This window comes from Mustela lutreola, chromosome 1 (assembly GCF_030435805.1).
Source record: "Mustela lutreola isolate mMusLut2 chromosome 1, mMusLut2.pri, whole genome shotgun sequence".
Taxonomy (NCBI): Eukaryota; Metazoa; Chordata; class Mammalia; order Carnivora; family Mustelidae; genus Mustela; species Mustela lutreola.
This window is the reverse complement of record NC_081290.1, coordinates 110,935,234-110,949,157: the sequence shown is the minus strand read 5'-3', so window position 1 is coordinate 110,949,157 and position 13,924 is coordinate 110,935,234.

Sequence of the window (13,924 nt, the reverse complement as noted above, 5' to 3'; positions counted from 1 at the left end):
ATTTAACAAAAGATAAGCAAGACTATACACTGAAAATTATATAGCACAATATTGAGAAAAATTAAAAACCCAAATAAATGGAGATATTTGCTATGTTCATGGATTGGAAGAATAAACCTTGTTAACATGTTAATTTTTCTTAAATTGATCTATAGAACTAATGCAATCTCAATCAAAATCCTAACCACGTTTTTTGATAAAAATCAGCAAGTTGACTCTAATAGTTATGTGAAAATGCAAACAACTCAGAAGGACCAAAGTAATTTTTGAAAAGAACAAAGTGAAGGGACATACATTACCTGATTTCAAGACTTGCTGTGAAACTATAGTAATCAAGACCTCATGGCACTGGTAAAAGAATAGATATATCAAATGGTCAGTAGAACAGAATAGTGAATCTAGAAAAGAACCTATATATACATGGTCAATTGTTATTTGTCACAGCTTCCAAAGCAATTCAATAAGGGAGAGAAGGTCTTTAAGAAATTGAGTTGGAACAACTGGATAATCATGTAGAAAAAGATAAACATGAAATTTTAATATACAAACTATACAAAAATTAAATCAAAATGTATCATATACCTAATTGTAAGTGTAATATAAAACTTACAATAGGAAAAATCTTTGAAAACTTCGATTAGGCAGTATTACTTTGGATGGAACACAAAAGGCATAAACCACAAAAGAAAAAATGAAACATGAGACTTCATGACAGTTAACACATTTAGCTTTTCAAAAGATACCATTAAGAAACTAAAAGGCAAGCCTTATAATGTGAATATAGATATACAGAGTAGCTAGTAATTGGATAATGACATAATAGTACCAAAAACATAATGTAATTGGGATAAATATGGACTATGGAGAATAAAAAGATGATTTATAATTCATTAATAATGATAATAAATAAGTCAATTAAAATGGGCATTAAGATTGGACATGTCACAAGAGAAAATAAAGTGAGATGACCACTAAGCTCATTAAAAGATAATGAACATACATTCATAAGGAAAATACGAATCATAACGAGTTACCCCTATATATTCATTAGAGTGGCTAAAATAAATGACAGTACCAAGTATATTGGAATGTAAGTGAAACAACTGGAAATCTCATATACTACTTATCAAAACATAAAAGTGAAATACCACTTTGTAAATCTTTTTAGAAGTTTCTTAAAATACTGAATACTCATCTTCAATATACCGGAGCTATAGCACATCTAGGAATTTACCCAAGAGAAATAAAAGCATCGTTTTACCCAGACTTGTATGCCAGTGTTCATATTACCTTTATTCACAATAGACAAAAATCCTACACATAGCATGATCCTACACACACCATGCTATAAATTAAAATAGAATAAGATATGGAAAGGGAACTTTCTTTGTCTTGTTCTCCATCAGATAGCTGAGCAGTCCTTATGCTAGAGTGTTTTCTGTTCGTGGAGTATCATGTTTAGAGTCTTGCAATGTGTCATAGGGTAACAGGGGCAGGTGCTTTTGTTGGTTCAGAGTAGCATGATGGTCATATCAGCAGTGGAAAAAATCTTTTAGAAGCAGTGAAACAGTGTAAAATACTGACCTGAGCGGCCTGTTGTAAATAAAGTCCAGTGAACAGTTGAGTAGAGTAGATAAACATGAGCTGAGGTGGGAGAAGCAAAGAACAGAGGCAGGCCCATGCTGGATTTCATCTAGCTTGAGGGCATGTGCCCAGACCCATAGAGAGGATTGAGGTCCTCCTCATCAGAGTAGATAATGAGGGAATTCAGTTTGGACACTAACAGTAATGTGATCAAATTTTCATATTCTAGCAGAGAAGTTAGGGGGAAATTTAGGCTAATTAAAAATGCATGAAGGTCACTTAGGGATAATAAATTTGAGTTTGATAACTCATCTACGTGTTGATAGAGATTTTATAAACAAAATTTCTTCTTATAAAAATCACAAATTGAGTAATAATGTCTGTGGATTATAAGACTCGATATTTAAAGATATAAGTATCATCAAAATGATCTAACTTACTTACATGATCCATTAAAATCCTAGCTTTTTTTCTTTTTCAGAAATTGACAAACTAATTATAAAATTCACATGAAAATTTAAAGAGCTAAAGACAAGGGGGCCTGAGTGGCTCCATCAGCTAAGCATCTGACTCTTGATTTTGGCTGAGGTTATGATCTTAGGGCTATGGTATCAAGTCCCATGTAGGGCTTCCCACTCAGGGCGTATCTGCTTGTCTTCCTCCTCCTCTATCCCTCCCCTGTTCACTCTCTCTCTCTCTCTCTCTCTCTCTAAAATAAATACATTTTTTAAAAAAGAGCTAAGGACAAAGATAAAGCTAGAAAACTTGTTACTACCTATCAAGACCTATTGTAAAGTTATAGAAATTAAAATAATATTATTGGCACAAAGACATACAAATTAAAAAATGGAAATGGATAGAGAGTTTCAAATCATATCCACAATCTGATTGTCATTTGATTTCTGACAAGATACCTGTGATCAGAAGCATGGACCAAGGATGAAATTTACAGTAAATAATGCTGGATTAATTGGCCATCCATATGAATGCTAAAAATCTTGGCCTGCACTTCATGCTATGTGGAAAAGTAAATTACAGATGGATCGCACATCTAAATGTAAATGTTAAAATATAGAACAACATCTTCATGAATCAGGACTATGTAACAATCTCATATAAAACACTTTTAAAAATCTCTTACTAAAATCACATATATGTAAAGACATTTAAAGACTGAAAGTGGGAGGATGGAGAAGCTTCTATCCTGCAAATAAATGTGAAAAGAAAGCAAGAATAGCAATACTCATATTGGACAAAATAGAATTTAAAAAAAGACTGTAACAAGAGAGAAAGGAGGGCATTATATAATAATAAAGGGAACAATCCAGTAAGAAGATATAACAATTGTAGCTATTTATACACCCAACCTCGGAGCACCCACATATATAAAACAGTTAATAACAAACATAAAGGAACTGATCAATAATAATACGATAATAGTAGGGAACTTAAACACCTCACTTACATCAAATGAACAGATCATCTAAACACAACATCAACAAGGAAACAATATCTTTGAATGACACACTGGGATTGGGTGTATTTAACAGATATATTCAGAACTTTCCATCCTTAAACAGCAGAGCACACACTCTTTTCAAATGCACATGGAACATTCTCCAGAATTGATCACATATTAATCCACAAAACAAACATCAACAAATTCAAGAAAATTGAAATTATACCTTTCATATTTTCTCACCACAACACTATGAACAAGAAGTCAACCTACTGAAAAATGAATGGGTCAGCCAAGAAATCAAAGAAGAAATTTAAAAATACATGGAAACAAATGTAGTTTATAACAATAAAGTCCTATCTCAAGAAACAATCTCAAATACACAGTGTAAGCTTATATCTAGAGAAGCTAGAAAAAGAACAAAAAACAAAACCTGAAAAGAGCAGAAGGAAAGAAATAATAAAGACTAAAACAGAAATAAATGAAATAGAAACTAAAAAAGGCAATGAACAGATCAACGAAACCAGGAGATTATTGTTTGAAAAATTTGATAAAATTGATAAACCTGTAGCCAGTCTTATGAAGAAAAAAACATAAAGGGTTCCAATAAGTAAAATCACAAATGAGAGAGGAGAAATAACAACTAACACTACAGAAATACAATTATAAAAGAATATTATGAAAAACTATATGCCAACAAATTCAACAACCTAGAAGAAATGGATAAACTCCTAGAAAAATATAAACTACCAAAAATAGAAATAGAAAACTTAATCAGATCAATAACCAGCAAAGAAATTGAATTAGTGGGCGCCTGGGTGGCTCAGTGGGTTAAGCCGCTGCCTTCGGCTCAGGTCATGATCTCAGGGTCCTGGGATCGAGTCCCCCATCGGGCTCTCTGCTCAGCAGGGAGCCTGCTTCCTTCTCTCTCTCTCTGCCTGCCTCTCAGTGTACTTGTAATTTCTCTCTGTCAAATAAATAAATAAAATCTTTAAAAAAAAAAAAAAAAAAAAAAAAGAAATTGAATTAGTAATAAAAAACAAAACAAAACAAACTTTCAGCAAACAAATGTCCAGGACCACATGGCTTCACAAGCAAATTCTTTTTCACAAGCAAACTTTTTTTTTTTAAGATTCTATTTATATATTAGAAAGAGAGAGAGAGCATGTGTGCATGCGCACATTCATGAGTGGGGAGAGCAGCAGTTAGGAGAAGCAGACTCCCCACTAAGCAGGAAGCCTTATGTGGACTCCCTGCCAGGATCCTGAGATCATGACCTGCACCAAAAGCAGATGCTTAACAGACTGAGCCACGCATGCTCCTCTCTACCAAACATTTAAAGAACAGTTAATGCCTATTCTCCTTAAACCATTCCAAAAAATAAGGAAGGAAAACTTCCAAATTCATTCTATAAGGACAACAATACCCTGATAACAAAACCAGATAAAAACATTACTGAAAACAAGAGCCACAGGCCAATATCCCTGATGAACATAGATGCAAAAATTCCCAAAATACTAGCAAACCGAACTAAACAGTACACAAAAACACACACAAAAACACACACACAAAAACAAAAACAAACAAACAAACAAAAAAACAGTCCCCACAGGGACATCTGGGTGTTTCACCTGGTTAAGTGTCTGCTTTCAGTTCAGGTCTTGGTCCTGGAGTCTGGAGATCGAGCCCCCCAGATCAGTCCAGCTCCCTGCTCATGGGGTAGCCTGCTTCTCCCTCTCCCTCTGCCCCCATCCCACTTATGTTCTCTCTCCTTCTCTCTCACTCTCTCTGTTAAACCATAAAAAAGAACAAAATCTTCCCATTTGCAGCAACATGGATGGAGACAGACTATACTGCTAAGCAAAGTAAGTGAGTCAGAAAAAGACCATATGATTTTACTCATATGTAATTTAAGAAACAAATGAGTAAAGGAGAAAAAATAAGATATACAAAGCAAGAAAGAGACTCTTATTATAGAGAACAAACTGATGTTTATCACAGGGTAGGTGGGGGGGTGGCATGGGTGAAATAGGTGATGGGGATTAAGGAGTGCCCTGTGATGAGCACAGAGTGTTGTATGGAAGTGATGGATCACTATATTGTACACCTGAAACTAATATTACACTTAATTAAATAATTAAAATAAAATGAATATAAATAAAATAAAAACTTAAAAAAGAAAAATCACTTATTAGAATCTCACAAAATAGTACTGGAAATAAAAATGAAAAAAAAAAAGAAAGAAAGAAAAATGGCAGGGGCACCTGGGTGTCTCAGTGGGTTAAAGCCTCTGCCTTTGGCTCAGGTCATGATCCCAGGGTCCTGGGATAGAGCCTCGCATCAGGCTCTCTGCTCAGCGGGAGCCTGCTTCCACCTCTCTCTCTCTGCCTGCCTCTCAGCCTACTTGTGATCTCTGTCTGTCAAATAAATGAATAAAATCTTTAAAAAAAATGGCAAACAGGACAATGATAGGACTAGAGCTGCTGTCATGAGGAGATATCGTTAAAAGATGGAAAGATGGAGATATCATTGAAAGATGGAAGCCAGAGGAAGGAAGAAGGTACAATGTTTCACAAGTAACTTTTAGTCAAAGTATATAAAGAACTACAAAAAATTGAGGGAAAGACAGGAAAACCAATATGAAAGAATAATAGATTAGTAAGGGGCTTGAATAGGCACTTCACAGAGAAATATATCTAAATGATAGATAAATTTTTGAAAAGATTGTTCATTTTATTGGTGACTAAGAAAATACAAACTAAAATAGTAGTACAATACCACTACACAATCACCAGAAAGGCTCTATAGAAGAGGGAAAAAAATCAAGGATGTTTAACAATGGGAATTCTTACACACTGCAATGGAAGTATAAATTGATGTAATCACTTTGGAAAGATGTCAAATGTATATATAAATTATATATATATAATACAATATAGTACTGTATATAATATATATGTACCATATATAGTGTGTGTGTGTGTATATATATACACACACATTGTCAAATGTATATAGGACAAATGCATGCCCTATAACCCAACATTCCACTCTGAGGTAGGTATATATATTCACTGAAAGATGTATAGGAAAATATTTATAGGAACACTATTTGTAATACATAAAAGCTGAAAACTAGGAGTCAAAATCACAGAGAAGTAGCAGGATGAGATGACATCAGGTAGCTGTCTGATTGGGATGGCGCCATTTTCATTCCCATCCTCTAGAACTCTACAGAAAGCATTCAGGGAACAAAAGCTCCCAAAAGTGAACCAGAGCAGATTACTTAGCCTGGCCCCTGGTAAGGGCAGTGCAATTCTGTCTCAGGCAAAGACACTTGAGAATCACTACAACAGGCCCTTCCCCCAGAAGATCAACAAGAAATCCAGCCAAGACCAAGTTCACTTACCAAGGAGAACAGCGGAATTCCAGAGGAGGAGAGAGCAAAGCATGGAATTCATGGCTTTCTCCCCATGGTTCTTTAGTCTTATAGTTAATTTTTTTATTATTTTTTTTCTTCTGCTAAATTTTTTTTTAACTTTAACCCTTTCCTCTTTTAATGTTTTTTAACTAGTTTATCTTAACAATACCTTTCATAAAATATAATAATCTTTTTTAAACCTTCATTATTATGGTCATATTTTATCCTTCATTGTATCTAACTTTATTTTTTGTATACACATAGGGTTTTTCCTTCTAAAAATTCGGGGTACAACTTCTTCTAATAGATCAAAATATACCTAAATCTAGCTCCAGGCTTGTTCTAGTCTCCACCCTGAGCAAATTCTCTCCACTTTCTTTTTCCTTATTCTCCCAACCAACTTACTTTATCAACTCCCTTTTTAGAAATTAATTTTTTTCATCTTTATAGGCATATTCCATCCCTTCATTGTGTTTATCCTTATATATATTTTTCATTCTTTAAAATTTGGGGAGGTAGTTTCTTCTAAGAGACCAAAATACTCCGAAAATTAAGTGGGTGACCCTGTTCTAGTCACCAGTCTAATATATATATATATATTTTTTTTCTTTTCATATTTTTCTTTATTTGTATTCTTTTTTTATTTTTTATTTTTATCCCCTTTCTCCCTCTCACGATTTGGGGGCTCTTCTGGTTTGGTTAAAGCACGTTTTCCTGGGGTCTTTGCCACCCTTTTAGTATTTTATTTGCTCCTTCATATATTCTTATCCAGAGAAAATTACAAGGCAGGAAAACTCACCACAAAAAAAAAAGAACAAGAAGCAGTACTGAAGGCTAGGGACCTAATCAATACAGACATTGGTAATATGTCAGATCTAGAGTTCAGAATGATGATTCTCAAGGTTCTAGCCGGGCTCAAAATAGGAGAGATAAAAGCCCTTTTATCTCTGGAGAGATAAAAGCCCTTTGTGGAGAAATAAAAGAGCTAAAATCTAACCAAGTTGAAATCAAAAAAGCTATTAATGAGGCACAATAAAAAAATGGAGGCTCTTACTTCTAGGATAAATGAGGAAGAAGAAAGAATTAGTGATATAGAAGACCTAATGACAGAGAATAAAGAAGCTGAGCAAAGGAGAGACAAACAAATACTGGAACACGAGGAGAGAATTCAAGAGATAAGTGACACCATTAGACGAAACAACATTAGAATATTTGGGATTCCAGAAGAAGAAAGAGAGAGGGAGCAGAAGGTATATTGGAGAGAATTATTGTAGAGAATTTTCCTAATATGGCAAAGGGAACAAACATAAAAACCCAGGAGGTGCAGAGAATCCCCTTCAAAATCAATAAGAATAGGTCCACACCCTGTCACCTAATAGTAAAATTTGCAAGTCTTAGCGACAAAAAGAAAATCCTAAAAGCAGCCCGGGAAAAGAAGTCTGTAACATACAATGGTAAAAATATTATATTGGCAGTAGACTTATCCACAGAGACCTGGAAGTCCAGAAAGAACTAGCATGACATATTTAGAGAACTAAATGAGAAAAACATGCAGCCAAGAAGACTTCATCCAGCTAGGCTATCATTGAAAATAGAAGGAGAGGTAAAAAGTTTCCAGGACAAACAAAAACCAAAAGAATTTGTAAAAGAACTAAAATCTAAACGAGATGAAATAAAAAAGCCATTAATGAGGAGCAATAAAAAAAATTTTTAAATGGAGGTTTTTACTGCTAGGATAAATGAGAAAGAAGAGAGAATTAGTGATATAGAAGACCAAATGATAAAGAATGAAGAAGCTGAGCAAGAGAGACAAACAATGGCTGGATGAAGAGGAGAGAATTCAAAAGATAGGTGATACCATAAGATGAAGCAATATTAGAATAATTGGGGTCCGAGGAGAAGAAGACAAAGAGAGAGGGGGGTAGAATGCATATTGGAGCAAATTATAGGAGAGAATTTCCCTAATATGACAAAGGGAACAAGCATCAAAATCCAGGAGGCACAGAAAACCCACCTCATATCAATAAAAATAAGTCCACACCCTATCATCTAATAGTAAAACTTATAAGTATCAGTGACAAAAAGAAAATCCTGAAAGCAGCTCAGGACAAGAGGTCTGTAACATACAATGGTAGAAATATTAGATTGACAGCAGACCTATCCAGAGATCTGGCAGGCCAGAAAGGACTGACATGATATATTCAGAGCACTAAATGAGAAAAATGCAGACAAGAATACTATATCCAGCTAGGCTGTCACTGAAAATAGAAGGAGAGATAAAAAGCTTCTGGGACAAACAAAAACAAGAAGAATTTGCAAACACCAAATCAGCCCTACAGGAAATATTGAAAGGGGTTCTCTAAGTAAAGAGAGAGCCTATAAGTAATAAACCAGAAATGAACAGAGACAATATACAGTAACAGTCACCTTATAGGCAGTCCAAAGACATTAAATTCATATCTTCCTATAGTTACTCTGAATGTAAATGGGCTAAATGCCCTAATCAAAAGACATAGAGTAACAGAATGGATAAAAAAACAAAACCCATCAATATGCTGCCTACAAGAAACTCATTTTAGACCCCAAAACACCTCCATATTTAAGGTGAGGGGGCAGAAAACAATTTACCATGCTAATGGACATCAGAAGAAAGCTGGGGTGGCATTCCTTATATCAGATCAATTAGTTTTAAGCCAAAGACTATAATAAGAGATGAGAAAGTACACTATATCATACTCAAAGCATCTGTCCAACAAGAAGCTCTAACAATTTTAAATATCTATGCCCCTAACATGGGAGCAGCCAACTATATATATAAACCAATTAATAACAAAATCAAAGAAACACATCAACAATAATACAATAATAGTAGGGGACTTTAACACTCCCTCACTGAAATGGACAGATCATCCAAGCAAAAGATCAACAAGGAAATAAAGCCTTAAATGACACACAACTAGATGGAAATCACAGATATATTCAGAACATTCCATCCCAAAGCAACAGAATATACATTCTTCTCTGGTGCACATGGAACATTCTCCAGAATAGATCACATCCTAGGTCATAAACAGGTCTCAACCAGTATCAAAAGACTGGGATCATTCCCTGCATGCTTTCACATTACAATGCTCTGAAGCTAGAACTCAATCACAAGAGGAAATTTGGAGAGAACCCAAATACATGGCGACTAAACAGCATCCTTCTAAAGATTGAATGGGTCAACCAGGAAATTAAAGAAGAATTGAAAAAATTTATGGAAACAAATGATAATGAAAACACAATGGTTCGAAACCTTTGGAACACAGCAAAGGCAGTCCTGAGAGGAAAATATATAGCAATACAAGCCTTTCTCAAGAAAAAACAAAGGTCTCAAATACACAACCTAACCCTACGCCTAAAGGAGCTGGAGAAAGAACAACAAAGAAAGCCTAAACCCAGCAAGATAAGAGAAGATAAGAGAAATCATAAAGATCAGAACAGAAAACAATGAAATAGAAACAAACAAACAAACAAAAAATAGAACAAATCAACAAAACTAGGAGCTGGTTTTTTGAAAGAATTAATAAGGTTGATAAACCCCTGGCCAGACTTATCAAAAAGAAAAGAGAAAGGACCCAAATTAATAAAATCATGAATGAAAGAGGGGAGATCACAACCAACACTAAAGATATACAAACAATTATAAGAACATACTATGAGCAACTCTACACCAACAAATTTGACAATCTGGAAGAAATGGATGCATTCCTAGAGACATATAAACTACCACAACTGAACCTGGAAGAAATAGAAAACCTGAACAGACCCATAACCAGTAAGGGGATTGAAACAGTCATCAGAAATCTCCAAATAAACAAAATCCCAGGGCCAGATGGCTTCCCAGGGGAATTCTACCAAACATTTAAAGAAGAATTAGTTTCTATTCTCCCAAAACTCTTCCAAAAAATAGCAATGGAAGGAAAACTTCCAAACTCATTTTATGAAGCCAGCATCACCTTGATCCCCAAACCAGACAAGGATCCCATCAAAAAAAGAGAACACAGACCAATATCCTTGATGAACACAGATGCGAAAATTCTCACCAAAATACTAGCCAATAGTATCCAACAGTAAATTAAAAGGATTACTCACCATGATAAAGTGGGATTTATTCTAGGGCTGCAAGTTTGGTTCAACATCCACAAATCAATCAATCAATGTGATACAATACATTACATTATGATATAATACATTACAATGTGATACAATACAATACATTAATGAAAGAACAAGAACCATATCATACTCTCAATAGATGCTGAAAAATCATTTGACAAAGTCAGCATCCTTTTCTGACCAAAACTCTTCAAAGTTTCGGGATAAAGGGCACATACCTCAATATCATCAAAGCCATGAAAATCCCACCACAAATATCATTCTCAATGGAGAAAAACTGAAAGTTTTTCCGCTAAGATCAGGAACATGGCAGGGATGTCCATTATCACCACTGCTATTCAACATAGGACTAGAAGTCCTAGCCTCAACAATCAGACAACAAAAAGAAATTGAAAGCATCCAAATCAGAAAAGAAGAAGTCAAACTATCACTCTTTGCAGATGATATGACACTATATGTGGAAAACCCAAAAGGGTCCACTCCAAAACTGCTAGAACTTGTACAGGAATTCAGTAAAGTGTCAGGATACAAAATCAATGCACAGAAATCACTTGCACATCTTTACACCAATAACAAGACAGAAGAAAGAGAAATTAAGGAGTCAATACCTTTTTACAATTGCACTCAAAATCATAAGATACCTAGGAATAAACCTAACCAAAGAGTTAAAGCATGTATATTCAGAAAACTAAAAAGTACTCATGAAAGAAATTGAGGAAGACACAAAGAAATGGAAAAATGTTTTATGCTCATGGATTGGAAGAACAAATATTGTGAAAATATCTATACTACCTAAAGCAATCTATACATTTAATGCAATCACTATCAAAATCCCATCCATTTTTTTCAAATAAATGGAACAAATAATCCTAAAATTGATATGGAACTAGAAAAGACCTCGAGTAGCCAAAGGAATATTGAAAATGAAAGCCAAGGTTGGTGGCGTCACAATTCCAGACTTCAAGCTCTCTAATAAAGCTGTCATCATCAAGACAGTATGGTACTGGCACAAAAATAGACACATAGATCAATGGAACAGAATAGAGTGCCCAGAAATAGACCCTCAACTCTATGGTCAACTAATCTTCGACAAAGTAGGAAAGAATGTCCAATGGAAAAAAGACAGCCTCTTCAACAAATAGTGTTAAGAAAATTGGATAGTCACATGCAGAAAACTGAAACTGAACCATTTCCTTATGCTACACATGAAAATAGACTCAAAATGGATGAAGGATCTCAATGTGAGAAAGGAATCCATCAAAATCCTTGATAAGAACACAGGAATCAACCTCTTTGACTCAACTGCAACAACTTCTTCCTAGGAACATTGCCAAAGACAACAGAAGCAAGGGCAAAAATGAACTATTGGATTTCATCAAGATCAAAAGCTTTTGCACACAAGGGAAACAGTCAACAAAACCAAAAGACAACTGACAGAATGGGAGAAGATATTTGCAAATGACGTATCAGATAAAGGGCTAGTGTCCAAAATCTATAAAGAGCTTTGAAAACTCAACACCCAAAGAACAAATAATCCAATCAAGAAATGGGCAGAAGACATGAACAAACGTTTCTTCAAAGAAGACATCCAGATGGCCAACAGACACATGAAAAAATGCTCCACTTCACTCGGCATCAGGGAAATACAAATCAAAACCACAAGGAGATACCACCTCACACCAGTCAGAGTGGTTAAAATTAACAAGTCAGGAAATGACAGATGCTGGAGAGGATGCAGAGAAAGGGGAACCCTCCTACCCTGTTGGTGGGAATGCAAGCTGGTGCAGCCACTCTGGAAAACAGCATGGAGGTTCTTCAAAAAGTTGAAAATAGAGATACTCTATAACCCAGCAATTGCACTACTAAGTATTTACCCTGAAGATAAAAATGTAGTGATTGGAAGGGGCATATGCACCCGAATGTTTATAGTAGCAATGTATGCAATAGCCAAACTATGGAAAGAGCCTAGTTGTCCATCAACAGATGAATGGATAAAGATGTGGTATATATACACAATGGAATACTATGCAGCCATCAAAAGAAATGGAATCTTGCCATTTGCGACAGTGTGGATGGAACTAGAGGGTATTATGCTTATCGAAATAAGTCAATTGGAGAAAGACAACTCTCATATGATCTCACTGATATGAGGAAGTGGAGATTCAACGTGGGGGTTTTAGGGGGTAGGAAAAGAATAAATTAAACAAGATGGGATTGGGAGGGAGACAAACCATAAGAGACTCTTAATCTCACAGAACAAACTGAGGACTGCTGGGGGGAGGGGTGTCGGGAGAGGGTGGTGGGGTTATGGACATTGGTGGGGAGTGTGTGCTATAGTGAGTGCTGTGAAGTATGTAAACCTGGCGATTCACAGACCTGTACCTCTGGGGCTAAAAATACATTATATGTTTATAAAAGAATTAATTTTTTTTTTAAAAAGCTGAAAACTACACTCCATAAATTGTAAAATGAATACATAAATTATAACATTTACACAATGGAATACTGTCTGTGTAGAATGAAAAGAAACCATAACCGTAGGCAAAGATAAGGATTAATCTCACAAATATAATTTTGAAGCAGATAAACAAGGAATATATGTTTCTATTTATAAAAATTACAGAATCAGGGTATAGTGTTACATGAAGGTGTTCCAACTTGGCAGTGGATGTTTGGATGTTAGGACTTACGGTGGTAGAACTTATCTAGTTTTTTTTTTTTTTTTTATTACTTAACTCCAACTTTAATACAGATTTTTGAACATCCAACATCTCAAAACATATAAAAACTCCAGAAATATATTTGTAAATGCATTTCAGTTAGAAAAATATTTATATTCTAATGAGTGTCGTTTGGAGATGGTATGTCAAAAATTAGACATATAAAGATAAAGAGGTATCAAAGCTCCCTAAATATTGAAAATCACTAGCTTGAATATGACTCCAATTCATAAATTGGATAGAAAGAAAATGAATGTTTAATAAAATATCAAATAGTTTCTAGTTTTAATGTTAGTTTTTTGCTCTGGGTACTGATTATAAGGGTACGTTCAATTTGAAAAGTTGATCAATTTATATACTCCTGAACTGTGTCTGTATGTATCTTATTCTTTATTAAAAAGCCTAAAATTTTCCAGATCATTGAATATGATGTTTTTTTCTATATATTTTCTCTATTGAGTTCAAAAAGTTTTGTTAATATGTATTAAAAAAAATACTTTATTTTAAGTAGCATGTGGGGAGTGTGGCTAGGATAAATTATTATAGCAGGTAGATCCACAAAGCAAAGTTGAAATTAAAAAG